The sequence below is a fragment of the Sorex araneus genome, chromosome 1 (genome assembly GCF_027595985.1).
Source record: "Sorex araneus isolate mSorAra2 chromosome 1, mSorAra2.pri, whole genome shotgun sequence".
NCBI classification, from domain to species: Eukaryota; Metazoa; Chordata; class Mammalia; order Eulipotyphla; family Soricidae; genus Sorex; species Sorex araneus.
This window is the reverse complement of record NC_073302.1, coordinates 170506534-170523268: the sequence shown is the minus strand read 5'-3', so window position 1 is coordinate 170523268 and position 16735 is coordinate 170506534. Positions and strand designations below refer to the sequence as shown.

The following is a 16735-nucleotide window of genomic DNA, read 5'->3' as shown; positions in this document are numbered from 1 at the left end:
AGATCAGTTGACTGATAACCTAACATAATGATCTTTTCTATTGCTTTGGGCAAACTGGACTTCTTTCAAATGTTGGCTTTTCCACCAGCCACAGAGTTAGGCAAGGGGTGGGGGTGGGGGGTGGAGGGTGATGGGAGGGAACCTGGGGACATTGGTGCTGGGAAATGTACACTGGTGGAGGGATGGCTGTTGGAATACTGTATGACTGAAATCCAATTATGAACAGCTTTGTAATGGTCTGTCACTGTGATTCAATTAAAAACAAAGTGTAAAAAAATGTTGGTTTTTCTGGGCCAGAGAGCTAGAACATGTTTTAAGTGTTTCCCTTGCATCCCATAGACCCCAGTTCAGACCCCTGACAACACGAGCATGACTTCCCCAGCACCGGCGGGAATCACTCATGAACACAGGGAGAACCCCTTTTGTCATGTCTTTCATTCCCCAACTCTACTTTTTAATTTCTTTATTTTTGGCTAGCTAAAAGAAAAAGAGGTTAGCTAGTAAGTTTTACTTAATAGGAGTTCCCGCAAGGACTGCAGTGCGTACCATGGGAGCACCAGTGGCTCCTGAGCACCTCGAGCGGTGGCTCTGCTGTCCCTCTGCCGGTGGCACCGCCACTCCAAGCACGCGTCAGGCCCACACAGCCTGGCTGAATGTTTCCAGCGTGGCCCACCAGCCCCCGAGCACAGTTCAGGAGACCCCTGCCTACTCTGCCAGATGCTGTGTGGAAAGACAAAGTGCAGGACGGCAGTGTCCTCTGGCAAAAGGAAAAGCCAGTAGGTGGCAGAACTTTGTGAGTGAAAGGATTGCTCATCACTGCTTGGAAGTGGCACGGCTCGGAAGCTTGCTAGAAATAGACCATCTCAGGCCCCTGCTCCTGATCATTCGAACCCAAATCTTTAACACGATAGCTCAAAAGAAGGGGGAAATGGCATCAATAAACAGTTTTAGACAATTCCACTCACAGGGGAAAAAAAGGCAATTGTGTTAAAAGGCATTTTTTTGTTTTCATAATTCAACTAGCCTTTATTCTGTATAATCTATCTTTAAGGAACATTTGAAAAATAAAAGTGAATGTGAAAGAAGTATTTTGAGTATAAGTTTCTGAAGTCCCTCTGTCCTCACTGTGCCTCTAATATGAACCTTCCTGCTAGTTTTCTCTTTGCTTTGCGAGCTGGGGAAGGAACCCTGGACCTCACACACGTAAGCCACGTGCTTTGCGGCTGAGCTATTATAGCTCTGGCCCCAGTTTCCTCCTTTTACTATTCTTTTCTTCAGTGTTTCAGCATTGATAAAGGATGCCTTTATGAATTTCCCTCATCTTTTGGCTCAGCCTGTTAATGACAGTAGTATTATTACTACCAGTAGAATCACCTCACGTGGTAAATATACCCAACTCACTGCTTCATAGCAGTCTTAAAACTATGTCTAATTAATTATGTTACAGGTATGTTTCAGAGACTGCTGAAAATAATAAAGAAAGGGACAGTTCTGCCGGCAACATACCTTCTAAGGAAAAGATTTTCCACCTATGTAGGATTCAAGCACCAGCTCATTCTAAGTCTTCCGAAACAAAATTAGGTAAGAAATGTTTTTCCTTCATACTTTGAATAATTTGTACTCTGCCTACTCAGTTTCCTTGAATGCTTCTATAATTCTATTCCTTTGGCCTCTCAGAGAAAGACGGTTAGCGTTTTTCTTTGGGAAGTATGTGTGCCAGCCAGCTGTCAGCCTTATGATACACCTGATCTCACCTGTCAGGGGAAGCACAATTCAATTTTAAACTAAATCTCTTGCACAACAGTTCAGCGGAGCTGCCAACATCTCTCTTTATGTTCCTTTCTCTGGAATTCTCCCTGCTACCCGAACGGTATAGCTTTATTTTTAAATCCTTTGTGTAAGTTGAAATCACTGCTAACTGACTTTCCTTGTCTTTAGTTAAAAATCAATGAATTGTATGAAATAATCTAAGTTTTTCTGCTACCCTTTCTCATTTCTGGAAAATAAAGCACCACTGCTTGTTTAACTTATGACTTGTCTAAACATGTTGAAAGCATTGACTCTAAGGCATAACACTCAGACTCTGAAAGGAAACTGTGACAAGTTCAGTCAAAAGGAAAAAGACGAATAATTTATAAAAGGTGCTGTGGATAATGATGCACAGCAGTTATTTTAAAATGCATCCATCTCACCTTTTAATGAGTTAGATTTGTCAACAGCCAATGTTTTATGCAGCACTTCTAATAAAAGTGGCAAACTAGGACTGCAGAGCTTTGAGACTGGCTTCTTCAAAGCGTAAAAGAGCCTCCAATTCAAGATATTTTTAAATAATAGATATAAACCTATATTTAAATAATATTAAGGTTGTGACACAAATACCAAGTGACAAAATTCAGGAGTTTCAAAGGGGATGCTGACATACCATCACTATTTCACCTTGTATCTCTCGATCTCTTTTTTTAATTTAGAATGGAACAGACTGCTCTGGGGTTGTGTGTCAATTTGACTTTAAATTGTCTTGTTGGTTTGATTGGTGGCACAACCTTAATAACAACTTTTCGAGTAGGTTTCTACATTTCTGTTTGTTGGGGTCATTAAACAATGCATAAGAAACATCTCAGAGGCATAAATCGGTCACACCTGAAGTGGAATTTGTCTTTTTTGGGGTTCAAAGACAGCTAATCCTTGCTATTTACATTGAAAAAGAAAGCACAGTCATTTTGATAAATTCTTGTTAAATAAGGAAATTGATTTAGACCAATGTAAACCCAAAGAATGAGGTGTGATGTTGATATAATTATGTTATGTTCACACTCTTTATTATATATATACATATATGTATCTTTATATATATATTCCTAATGAATTGATCATTTTATCTTTCTTAGAGGGTAAAATCACAATTCTCACATTTTCTACGGTTGTTTTCCTCGTAAGTACATGTTAAAAATCTGACAGTGATCTCAATGAAAAACTTTTATTTACTGTGAATATAGGTAAAAATTGCACTAAAATCTCCCACATGCCTATCTTTTATGCATTTTTAATGCAGGCTTGGTGGTGGGGGAGTAAAATCCCCACCTCCCATTTATTTATTTATTTACTTACTTATTTATAGTTTTTTGCTTTTTGGGTCACACCCAGCGATGCACAGGGGTTACTCCTGGCTCTGCACTCAGGAATTACTCCTGGTGGTGCTCAGAGGACCATATGGGATGTTGGGAGTCAAACCTGGGTCTCCTGCGTGCAAGGCAAACGCCCCACCCACTGTTCTATCACTCCAGCCCCCCCACCTCTCCTTTAAAGTAACACTTATTATACAAAGCACAATGTAAAATGAGTTCAATTTGTTGTAATAAAAATTATATTATCATATTACATATTAAGGGATCAGCCAGAAGCATTGCTTATCTAGATCTGCACAGAAAGAAAAAAATGGCCGAGAAGAAAAATAATTTGCTCACTTGAATTTCTTCATTTTCCTTGTTTGTTTTTATTTTAAAATTTTTAATTGATTTACACCAATGTTGATTTACATTAGTGTATGTTCAAGGAGTGCCTTTTCATAGTTCAAAAGAAATTTGGGCTGGAGAAATAGCATGGAGGTTAAGGCACATTTGCATGCCAACCTGGTTTCATTCCCAGAATTGAATATTGTGCACAGAGCACCTTTAGGAGTGACCACTGAGCACAGAGCTAGGAATAGCTCCTGTGTACCACTGGATATTACCCAAATCCTCCTCCCTTCTCCCAGGTATAATTTGTCACACCAGGCTTGCTTCCAAAATGCAGAAATTACTGCATCTATTGCACCTCTTTCACTTTTGTGACCCCTCCCCCACCCCCTCTCAGCTTCAGTCCTGAAGTCTGAATCCACTGAGAGTTTTGTCTGTCCCCTTGCTTTGTTTCTTTATAATATCACATATGAGAGAGAGATATTTGTCTTTCTCTTTCTGACTTATTTCACATAGCATTACACCCTTTGTCTTCAATTGTTTGGGGTGAGGTCATATTTAGAAGTGCCCAGGACCTATCCTACCTTACTCTGTGCTCAGGAATTATTCCTGATGTGCTTGGAGGTACCATATAGGATTGCCAGAGATCAAACATGAGTTGGCTACATGCAAGGCAAATTCCCTACCCTCTGTACTATTGCTCTGGCCTCTCACTTATTTTTTTAACAAGTGGCAACATTCCATCCTGTAACTGAATAGTGTTTCATTGTGTATATAGAACACATATTCTTTACCTATTCTTCTAGTATTATGGACTTAGGGACTGAATATTAATAGCCAATAGACAGATGGTGGGGGAAAAGCTCATCATCAGTTTCAAGGAAAGGCTCCTGTAGAATGGGATAGACTAAATACAAGTCTTGACAATCTTGCAGAGATAAACAAAAACCTTCATACATTATTGGCGGGACTGCAAACTAACCCAGCTTCTTTGGAAATCATTAAGGAGGTTTCTCAAGATGCTAAAAATAGACTCACCATACAATCCAGAAATTTTACTCCTAGGTATCTATCTGAAGAATGTGAAATCAATAATATGAAAGGACATGATATATATATACTTCTGTATATTTTTTCTGTCATGATCTCATAAGGTATGTTTATATTGTCTATGCTGAGTCTAGTTTTAATATATAAAAATAAACATGTTAAAATCTACTAACAGTTATCTTTCCCATCCCCTGTGTTGAGTAGAGATAAAAGTGAGAAAAAGGGCAAACAATTTTTTGATCTTTTTATTTTTGGTGATTCATAACTACTAATCCTCTAGCTAGCCATTAATAAGCACTGGTAGCTCTCATCTCCTTCTTGATTGAACCACTAAACATCCTTGTATCAGTGACTGGAAGAACAATGATCTTTCTTTCGGGTAGGGCGTTTGCCTTACATGCTGCCGACCCGGGTCTATTCCTCCATCCCTCTCAGAGAACCTGGCAAGATGTCAAGAGTATATTGCCTGCACAGCAGAGCCTGGCATGCTCCCCATGCCATATTTGATATGCCAAAAACAGCAACAACAAGTCTCACAATGGAGATGTTACTGGTGCCTGATCCAGCAAATTGATGACAGTGATACAGTGATACAGTGAGTGTACTCTAACTCTTTTTTCAAGCAATGTTGAATTTTTGTTTTGTGCTGCTCAGAATCCATTCCAGTTCCTTAAACAACCGAGGCAAGTGCTCTGCCATTTAGCTGCCTCCCCAAACCACATGTTGAACATGATCAATAATAACTTTTATTTTGAAAGTAAGATGTTATAAAATTTCATCTTCATTCCTGGTTCTGTTTCTGCTTTTTTGGTTATGGGGCCTCATTGGTGGTTCCCAAGGGCTACATCCTGCACAGTGTTCATGGATTGCTTTCACCATCCCTCAGACATCCAGGTGGAGGCAGCTATTGAACCCAGACCTCCTGCATGCAGAGCATGTAGCACTTGGAGTGATTTCTTATCTTTCCTTGCTCTAACTACCTTTCTACTCATTCCTTCATGGCATCATCATTAAAACATTGCAGTTCCTACAACTAATATTTTTTCTATGTTCCAGTGCTCAACAACAAGTGGGAATTTATGCAGTATTATGTAGTAGTTTGGAAATATCTGTGAAACTTTTGGGGAAATCCTCCAAATTTACTTAAACTGCACTAGTGCCCTTGTTTGAACAGATATTTTTATCATTATTATGGCTCATATTAATACTAGTTCTGATTTGTATTTAATAAAAATGAAAATTTTTACTCAAAACTATTTCTAAATTCAGAGTCAGCTATGTAAATTAATTAGAACTCAGATACTTAAAGTATAAAACATTTTTTGTAGTGAGACAGAATATTATTTTTCAATATTATAGGCCAACCCAGCTTTATGCAAATTCATGTATAGCACTTCAGATTTATGAATTTAATAAAGCTGGCTAGTGGATCTAACTTACGTATTTAATGTCCTTCAATGTACAGTGATGCTCTTTTCCATCAGTCAGTTCTATAAATGGCTTTCTAATGGGGTACAATATATGCTTTTAATAGTTTCTGTGATATTAAGAGATAGTATTTATTGAGTGCTTCCTAGATGCCAGCAACTGTTCAAAGTACTATCCATGGATTATGTCATGTAATCCTCATAACAACCCTCTAATGATCGCACTATTTTATAGATATGGTAGAGCATACTTGAAAGTTATGCAACTAGTATAGGCATGAAGCTGGGATCAAATACTAGCATTTGACTTCAGAGCTCACACTAAGCTCTCAGTACTCAAAATGTGCCCCCTTGTCCGGTAACAGTATTACTATAACCTATGAAGTGGTTAGCGATGCAGAATCTCAGGCTCTGCCTACTAAAAATCTGCATTTTTAAGCAAGACTCCCAGTTATTGGTATTCATTAACATTTAAGAAACAGAGATCTAAGCTGCTATGCTATTCTGCCCTTGTGTGCCAAATTAAATTATCTAGATTTATTATCTGTTAGCTAGATTTCTTTTTCTGTGTCTGATGTGATATTTAATCTCCATCGTACTGTTTTTTGGGATATTTCTATCATTATTGTGAATTCAGTGTGCGACACTCTCGGTGGCCGAGAACTGCCTTTCTAGGCCTCCCCAGCAGAGGAACAAAGAGATGGGAACTCACAGATAGATGACCAAAATGGCCCATTTAATTCCAGAGCTCAGTAACTTATAAAGACAATCTGAGGGGGTTCCAGGTACAGTACTACGAGTAAGTGTGATTGATCGTTTACAGAGCTGAAGCATTTCAATGGAGGCGATTCTCATGGGGAGATTAACTCAAGGAGATTCTCTGTCTCCCAGGGGCATCTATATTGCTTTTCTCTTTCCCTTGCTGTTAGTACGCATTTAACAATTAAGTTTACGTCTCATTAATACTTGCAGTTATTTGGATAAACACAGTAAGAGATACAGATTCCAAAACTTGATTCTCTGGGTTCCGAGTGCAAGCAAGGGTTAAAAGCCAGCTAGGCTTTTATCATAAATCTCAGACTAGTTTTTCTACCCCATGGGGTCATGTCTCTTAAGTCACACAGGTTTGCATCAAGACCTCATCTGTCCCATTGATATCGTGGTAGCTTTGCTGGTTGCTCTGGGTCCATCCAAGTCCCTCCCTTGGCGAGACCCACTTTGAGACCCACCTTTTGTGGTTTTAGGAACTATAGCCACTGAAGTCCGAGTCAAGTAATTATGATGCATGCCCAGGAATAGGTATATTTGAGTGAATTAACTCCCAAATATTAGAAGCAGAGCATAGATATGTGCTCAGAAAAGTTCTTGTAAACACCAACTCCATGGCTCAAAGTTTTTCTTCACATCCAGAGGGCCTCAGCACTGAATCCCCCTTGCAGCAATGCTCCCACCACCCTGACTTGCCCTCCCCCACCCCCGCCTGCCTACTCAGCCTCAAGAAGCGGAGGAGAGAAAACCCCAGCCAGCAGCACCAGGAGCTGGGCACACGATATGCTGTGCTCTTGTGTCCTTAAGCAAAGAACTTTGCTCTGTGTTGAAGTAAAGGACATTGCTCTATAGTAAGATATGAAAAGGTTAAAAGGGAAAGAGAAAAGCAAATAATTCACTGCAGATACGAAGTCCAGAGTCACAGAAGGTTTGACTTTGTAAGTAACCAAGTCTGACTTGGGGAAATTACTAGGTAACAGAAGGAGAGGTAAAGCACAAAGGAAAGGTTTAAGATAAACTCAGGGGATTAGGAGTGCTTGTAAGAGCACTGTCTCTGGGGGAAGGAAAAGGGGCAGTTCACTGATGAAGCCTAAAACAGGGCTAATATTAAACAATTATAATAAAGTATAAAACTGAAAATGATGAGAGATACAATGTAGACCCAAATTATATTGAAACCATATCTATCTAAAAAATGACTTTAACAACAGATCTTTCTATAGCAGCACCAACTACTTAAGCATCTGAAACTGTTACTACTACAGTACATAGGAGGTTGCCTTCAGGTACAACCTCTAGAGGCTGCTGTCTGGATTTGAATCATAGGCTCTTATTTCTAGCCATTGGAGCTCAGGAAAATTATTCACCTCTCTGTGCCTCTGCTTCATCTTCTGGTAAATAAGAACTGAAGTGATATGTCAGGGCCTTGGAGAAGGCTCAAAGAGTTTGAGCATAGGCTAGGTATGATTCTCCAGGGCCAAGTACCTCTTGTTCCCCTTCATCCCAGCTCAGCCAGGTTCGGTTCCCCCAAATGGCACTTTGCAGGATTGTTATGAGTATGAAAGGACTTAATTGATGCAAGGGATTTAGAGCAGGTCCTGATATGAAGCAGGTGAATTAATGTTACCTACTATGGTTTTTGGACTGGAATGATAGCACAGTGGGTAGGCCTTGCACGTGGCCTACCCGGGTCAATTCCTCAGTCTGTCTTGGAGAGCCCAGCAAGCTACCGAGAGTATCCCACCCACATGGCAGAGCCTGGCAAGTGTATATGATATGCCCAAAACAGTAACAACAAGTCTCACAATGGAGACGTTACTGGTGCCTGCTCGAGCAAATTGATGAACAACGGGATGACAGTGCTACAGTCTACTACAGTTGTTGCTGTTAGCTATGATTACCATCTTGAAAAATATAGATTCATATGAGTTATATATGCTTAAGCTATCATTATCAGTTGTAGATAATGATAATGCAGCAGTAAAAATAGCAAGAAAAAATATCCTCATCATATAGTGAATATCAGTCAGGAAGCATTTAAAAAATAGAGTCCTATCTCATAGTTCTTGTTTATAAATTAGCAATAATTTGCCACGTTTTGTTAGCAGAGCTCAATGCATAGAAGGCTGTCCTTCCTGTTAGTGAAATCATAAATCACTTTTTAAAAATTTTCTAAGAACGATCTATCTCCCTGTTATATTTTTTATTTGTGAGTTCTACCACATGTCACCTGATTGTGGCACTTAACAAGTTAAGTTCAATTGGTCAGATCAAAGTCAAAAGGAAAAGTAATAACAGTATATTGAATTTTTAAATATATGTGATTTAAAACTGAATAAAGATAATGAGAATTGTAAGCCTGTTTACCAACTAGCTTCATAAATAATATAGAAAAATTACATGGGTAAAGAATGTTTGTTTAAAGATTAAGTGTCCCAGAAGTAGGTTTCTTTCCTTCTGGGTGAACATAATTCTGAAATTAATCACAGTAGTCTTTAGGGAATTAAAGTTTGGTGTGCAAGTACTTATTTAACAACTATTCAAGGATACAGCTAATGTGTGAAGTGAGATTGCATGTTCCTGGAAAGTACCATTTTAAAGCTGATATGTGAAAGGCACTGAGATAAAAAATACTTGGTGAAAAGAATGCCCTGAGAAATTTTTAAATTGCTAGTTCCAGGGCCCACACCAACTGAGTTTCATTTGCTAAGTCTGGAATAAGGCCAGATGTTTGAGTTTTTAACAAAATTCTATTAAATTCTGCCTGAATTCGTCTTGTGTTACAATTTGAGAAATACAGTAATGGAGGCTAAGACTTGAATTTGAAAGCTTTTGTTGTCTACTCATTCCTTTTTTTGCAAAATTGTCCTCTTTGACATTATTTTTCTGTCTTCTCCTTCCAGTTACTTCATCTTCCTGGTCTCCCAGTAAGTCCTTAATTTTCAGCCTTTTTCCCTTTCTGACCCTTTCTCATAGACCTTTCTTGTGGTTTATCAATTATAGTTGCTCACAAACTATACTCGCAACTAACCATGTCCCATAACCATGTCCCATAACATTGCCACCGGACTCTGCGCCAGGTTGTTTCCATTCAGGGCACCCCAGAGGGGGTTGAATGAGAGCCCTTTCTGCCCTAAGGGGCCCAGCCCTGGCAGCCGGCCTCCACTACCCAACTGCCGCCACGCTCCATGCCACTTTCCACACACTCAGGCCGAGCCTCACACGTGAGTGAGCATATTCCTGGAATGTGAGGCTTCAAAGCAGCCACATGACACATCATCATAGAGGGATATATATTGGAGAGCCTGGCAAGCTACCGAGAGTATCCTGCCTGCACAGCAGAGCCTGGCAAGCACCCCGTGGCATATTCGATATGCCAAAACCAGTAACAATAACAATTATCATTCCCCTCACCCTGAAAGAGCGTCCAATCATTGGTAAAGACGACTAAGGAGAGGCTGCTAAAATCTCAGGGCTGGGATGAATGGAGACGTTATTGGCACCTGCTCAAGTAAATCGATGAACGGGATGACAGTGATAGTGATACAGTGATACACAAAAATCTCTTTTTAAATCTGAAATCTGTAAGTCAAAATGCAAGTCAATTTGTAAGCTGTGGAAAACTTTCAAAAAAATAAAGAAGAAAAGGAACAGGAATTGTTTAGAATAGATAGAACATTTAAAACTCCTTGTTAGGTAGACGATGTTTCATGACACTTTTGTATACACACATACACATTTGATGTGAAGCATTTCTTTCTACTGTGAATTAATAGTCTAAAAAGTGAAAAAGATCCAAAATTTTAGCATCCTGATCTGTATAAATAACACTATATGTAAATATGTCTTCACATACTCCCCTTATATATATTCACAATTTCTTCCGGACTTTTTTGGGTATAATCATTCAAAATCATAATGTCTAAAACAAAATTTGCCCTACCTCCTTCCTATCATTTTTCTTTTTGTTTTTTAATTTTACAAATATTTTAAAGTCTTTAATTATTTTTTTCTTTTTGGGTCACACCTGGCAATGTACAAAGGTTACTCCTGGCTTTACACTCAGGAATTACTCCTGGTAGTGCTCAGGGGACCATATGGGATATTGGGAATCTAACCTGGGTCGACCGCATGCCAGGCAAATGCCCTATCCAATGTGCTATCACTCCAGCCCCAAAGTCTTTAATTCTTAAGTATAAGATCTCCTATAAACATTTTTGAGTATTTCAAAATGCACTGACAGGAAATACGAAGTTTTGAAGACATCTGTTCTAAGAAACTCCTCCACCAAATAGAACATTTTTTTTACTATTTTACTATTTTTTAATTTATTATTTCTTTATTAATGAATCACCGTGAGGGTACAGTTACAGATTTACATTTTTTCATGCTTGTGTTTCAGTCATACAATGCTCGAGTACCCATCGCTCCACCAGCCCTTTCTTCACCTCAGATGATCCCAGTATCCCTCCCATCCCCCCATCCCATCCCCCACTCCACCCTACCCTGCCTCTGTGGCAGGGCATTCCCTTTTGTTCTCTCTCTCCTTTTGGGTGTTGTGGTTTGCAATTGGGGTATTGAGTGGCCTTCGTGTTCGATCTACAATCTACTTTCAGCACATATCTCCCATCCTGAGCAGGTCCTCCAACCACACTTTACTTGGTGTTCCCTTCTCTATCTGAGCTTCCTTTTCCCCCAGGGTGAGGCCAGCTTTCAAGCCGTGGAACAAACCTCCTAGTACTGATTTCTACTATTCTTGGGTGTTAGTCTCCATTCTGTTATTTTATATTCCACAGATGAGTGCAATCTTTTTATGCCTGTCTCTCTTTCTGGCTCATTTCACTTAGCATGATACTTTCCGTGTTGATCCACTTATATGCAAAGTTTGTGACTTCATCTTTTCTAACAACTGCATAGTATTCCATTGTGTATATGTACCAAAGTTTCTTTATCCAATTATCTGTTCTCAGGCATTCGGGTTTTTTCCAGATTCTGGCTATTGTAAACAGTGCTGCGATGAACATACAAGTGCAGATGTCATTTGGACTATACTTTTTTGCCTCTCTGGGATATATTCCCAGAAGTGGTATTGCTGGATCAAACGGAAGCTCAATTTCTAATGTTAAAAATATTTTCATAAATTGTCATTCAGATTAAAATTTCTTTTGTAATAATTTTGCTCTTACTGCATAAACTTCCCCAGAGTCTTATTTTCTGCTGTGACCTATTGTATAACTCAAGCAGTAGAAAGCCGAAGGGCGAGTCCAGTAGTTAGTTGTCCACTGCTCTCCAGTAATATTCAATTAGCTAATACCTTATACTACTTAAATAAAGAGATGTTTTATTTTGGCTATGCATGAATAATAGAGCTTGTTCGATTATGATGAGTTCAAACAAAAACAGAAGATTGTAACAGCATAAGTTCCCTTTTCCTATCCTGTTTCTTTTCTATCACCCATAGGTTGACACTTTTAATAATTTGCTGCTTATCATTCCTCAGTTTGGGGATGGTTGGTTTGAGTTTGTTTTTTTCCAAAGGTAACAAAGGTTAATATACTCTACAGCTTAACTCTTTAAAATTAAACAAGAATATTTTAGAAATATTTACATGTTATACCATAAAGAACTAGATTATAATTTTTATAGAAAATCATGTCATATACATATATATGTTGTGAGGTCAACTCTCATCAGTGCTTGAGGAGCCAGTGTTGTGCCAGAATGCAAACCACTGTTTTGGTTTTAGCCACATGCAAGGCAAGTACCATAACCCCATGATGTATCTCTGGCCCTATGTATCATTATTTAAGTTACCACTTAAATAGCATCATATCATATGTCCATTTTTCCCAGGATAGTCCCAGTTTATGTCCTTTATCTTATTAGTATTGAGATATGCTCATTGTAGTAATTTATGTATAGTTTGTCTCAGAATTTTCATTTTTGAATGATGACTTAATAGGATTTAAGTCATTTAATATTAAGTCATATAATTCAATAATTATTTACATAAATAAACCAGAAGCTTTAGGTAGACCTACAATTTGTACTTCTACATTTTGACATTATCTGCTATGTGAGATGCCAGTTGTAGTGAACAGAATTCTCACTTTAGCATATGGTTAAATTGGCGGTTACCCATTTCTCTTTTCCAGAAGTAATACAAACTAACACATCTTTTTCAAGGAAAGCATGAATGCACAGCACATGTATCAAGGTGCTTGCTGATAATGTACTCTGGCATGAGCAGTTAGGTACAGCTAATGTGTGTAGGCATTGGAGACTGTGGGGTCAGCAGAATCCAGTGCTGGACCTCTGCTGACCACTTGCTATTCCAGCCCATTGTGCCAGGCCCAGGTTCTGCCCACACATTGCACAATGTTTCCCAACCTTTTTTAAAAACATTGTATTGTTTTTGTTTTTGGTTTGGGGCCACACCTGGCGATGCTCAAGGCTTCCTCCTGGCTCTGCGCTCAAGAATTACCCCTGGAGATATTTGGGCACCATATGGAATGCCGAGGAATCCAACCCAGGTTGGCCATGTGCAAGGCAAGCGCCTTCCCCACTGCACTGTGGCTCCAACCTGTTTTCCAACCTTTATTAAATTTGCTGTCAGGTGAATATAGTCTGGATTATATGGATTCAAGTGTTTTGCCATGTGTAAATCAACAACTGCTTATTTACTATTTTGTTGAGACAGTTTTTTATTCTGTAATAGCTTTTTGTGGGCAGTGATTTTTAAAAAGCAACAATGCATCAATGAATATTAGCAGTAGTATGTAATTAACACATTAATGCACAGTGCCCGAAAATATTACATTTTATTACTTAGTACATACCAATGTGTAAAGCAAGACTTTTCACTTAATTTCTCATTTTCAGTTTCAGGTATTCTTATGCATGTATGAAAGGTGAAATAATAGCTGAGATATATGTTGGCTCCATTAGAAGCACTTCAATAGCAAAACAGTGAAGATTTTTCCTAAGCATCATTGAATAACTATAAAAAATTAATTCTAACAATTGATCAATTGATAATTATAATCAATAATTTTAAAAAACAATTCCAAAAGTTTCCTATCTAATTCATTAACTCAAAATAAAGCATTTAGAAGTTCATTCCATAGAACATTTGACGTTGTTGTGAATATAATTGTAGATGGAGTTACAAATTTCAACATTAGTGGTAAAATCATTTGGTATTAGTACCCCAAGCATTGCTCCTGTGTTCCTGAATTGCCGGGCCTGACTCTGCACTGTCAAGTTCACATTACTAGGGAGCCCTGCTTGTCTCAAAAAAAGGAAAGGAAAAGAGAGAAAAGAGAGGAGAGGAGAGGGGAGGGGAGGAGAGTGGAGGGGAGGGGAGTGGAGGGGTGGGGAGGTGAGGGAAGGGAAGGAAAGGGGAGGGGAGGGGAGGGGAGGGAAAGGAAGGGAAGAAAGGAAGTGTTGTGGAATGTAAGATCATAAACATTTTTAATAAATTTAGAACCTTTAGAATATTTTGTGATATATATGGTGATTTATATTTGTATCCAAAGTATATGCAAATTCTTCTAATCTAAATAGGAGATGAAGTTTCCAAAAGTAAAAATTTGTTTTATGTCTACACAATAAGTAATCCATAATTTTATGATTAGACTGATACTTAGTAAGCCAAACTGACTTAAACATAGTAGCATATGCTTTTTCTTTTGGATTTTAAAAGTGTTTGAGCATCTAAGGAAAAGGACAGGGAAGGAAAGAAGTCCAGGGGAGTCATGAGAAGAGGTGACCAGGAGGAAATCATGGGGCAGAGGTGTCCAGGGCCTTGAATATATCATTGGTGTAGAGAGATGCTCTATATCCAAACCACAGAATCAAATCGCCTACACTGAAAGCAGGAGACCCAAACTACAACCACCAAGCTTAAAAATGTGCCTGTTAAGGAGGCAGGCTGGGAGGTAGGAGGAAGCCTGGAGACACTGGTGGCGGGAAGCTGACACTGGTGGTGGGATTGGTGCTGGAACATTTTGTGCCTTAAACTCAACTATGAATAGCTATGTACATCACAATGACTTAATGAAAAAGTACTCTTAAAGTTTGAGGCTGAGGATTTACCTTGCAAGTTGACATAAATGCCCTCCCATTGTACTAAATATTCATGTCAAAATGTCCTCTAACTTTTCTTTAAATCTGACAATGTGGCAATTTTTTAAAATCTATCTTTGTCTTTATTCAAAGTATAGGGGTTAAGACATATGTTTCGTTTGCAACCAGCAGTTGTTCCATCCCAGGAGCAGAGTATGGTCTCCCGGGAGTGATTCCCTGAGCACAAAAAAAGGAGTGATTCCTGAGCACATAACCAGGACTAATCCCTGATCACAGAGCCAGGAGTAAGCCCTGAGCACAAAGCCAGGAGTAAGCCCTGAGCACAGAGCCAGGAGTAAACCCTGAGCACAGAGCCAGGAGTAAGCCCTGAGCATGGCAGGGTATGGCCCAAGAACAAAACAACACCAACAAAAGTGTTCAACAATTGGAAGACAAATAGCTTTGAGGGAATTTCAATGATCCAAAACAAAGCTTATGGATAGTAAGACATTGAAGTGTATCCATGTGATATCAGAAAGGAAACAATAAGTTAAATAAGGAGATCTCACATGTATATATTTGAACTGTGATATTCCTTTTTTTTTTTTTTTTTTTTTTTAGTCATCTGGATTTCAGGGAAAATCTCTTGAGGCAACTCTTTTTTAATTTTTTTAAAATTTATTTATTTTTAATTAGTGGATCACCATGAGGGTACAGTTACAGATTTATACATTTTTGTGCTCATGTTACCCCCATACAAAGTTTGAGAACCCATCCCTTCACCAGTGCCCATTCTCCACCACCGGTACACCCAACATCCCTCCTGCCCTCCCCAATCCCGTCTCCCCCTCACCCCACCCTGCCACTGTGGCAGGGCATTTCCTTTTGTTCTCTCTCTCTCATTAGGTGTTGTGGTTCGCAATAGAGGTGTTGAGTGACCACTGTGTTCAGTCTCTAGACCACATTCAGACTGCATCACCCTTCCCCCGCATGGCCTCCAACCTCATTATACTTGGTGATCCCTTCTCTGAGTTGCCATCTCCCCAGAATGTGAGGCCAGCTTCCAAGCCATGCAGTCAACCTCCTGGTACTTATTTCTACTATTCTTCTATTCTTGGGTGTTAGTCTCCTACTCTGTTATTCTATATTCCACAGATGAGTACAATCTTTCTATGTCTGTCTTTCTCTTTCTGACTCATTTCACTTAGCATGATACTTTCCATGCCGAACCACTTATACGCAAATTTGATGACCTCCTTTTTTCTAACAGCTGCATAGTATTCCATTGTATAGATGTATCAAAGTTTCTTCAACCAGTCATCTGTTCTAGGGCACTCAGGTTTTTTCCAGATTCTGGCTATTGTAAACAGTGCTGCAATGAACATGTAAGTGCAGATGTTATTTCGACTATACTTTTTTGCTTCTCTGGGATATATTCCCAGCAGTGGTATTGCTGGGTCAAATGGGAGCTCAATATCTAATTTTTTGAGAATAGTCCATATTGTTTTCCAAAAGGGCTGAACCAGTCGGCATTCCCACCAGCAGTGTAGAAGGGTCCCTTTCTCCCCACATCCTCTCCAACAGCGGTTGCTTTTGTTCTTTTGGATGTGTGCTAGTCTCTGCGGTGTGAGGTGGTATCTCATGGTTGTTTTGATCTGCATCTCCCTGATGATTAGTGATGCAGAGCACTTTTTCATGTGCCTTTTGACCATTCGTATCTCTTCCTTGGTAAAGTTTCTGTTCATTTCTTCACCCCATTTTCTGATGGGGTTGGATGTTTTCTTCTTGTAGAGTTCAACCAGTGCTTTATATACCATTGATATCAACCCCTTATCTGATGAGTTTTGTGGAGGCAACTTCTTTTTTAATGGATACATTTATATGGTGGTCAGGAAGTTATACTAGGAAAGTAACTTTGCAGTATCAAAATTTAATGCAGTGCTCTAAATAATAATGTTAATTTAAAGA

General features: G+C 39.0%; 1 protein-coding gene across 2 annotated transcripts in view; it reads left to right on the top strand.

Annotated features, from left to right (window-relative positions):
* The window catches only part of KIAA0825 (KIAA0825 ortholog), a 425985-nt gene that overhangs the window by 27340 nt on the left and 381910 nt on the right, over positions 1–16735 (top strand). For both annotated transcript variants that reach the window (XM_055133965.1, XM_055133956.1), the window contains one exon: positions 1448–1581. The gene's annotated coding sequence lies outside the window, so the exon portion shown is untranslated. The remainder of the gene's footprint in view (positions 1–1447; positions 1582–16735) is intronic.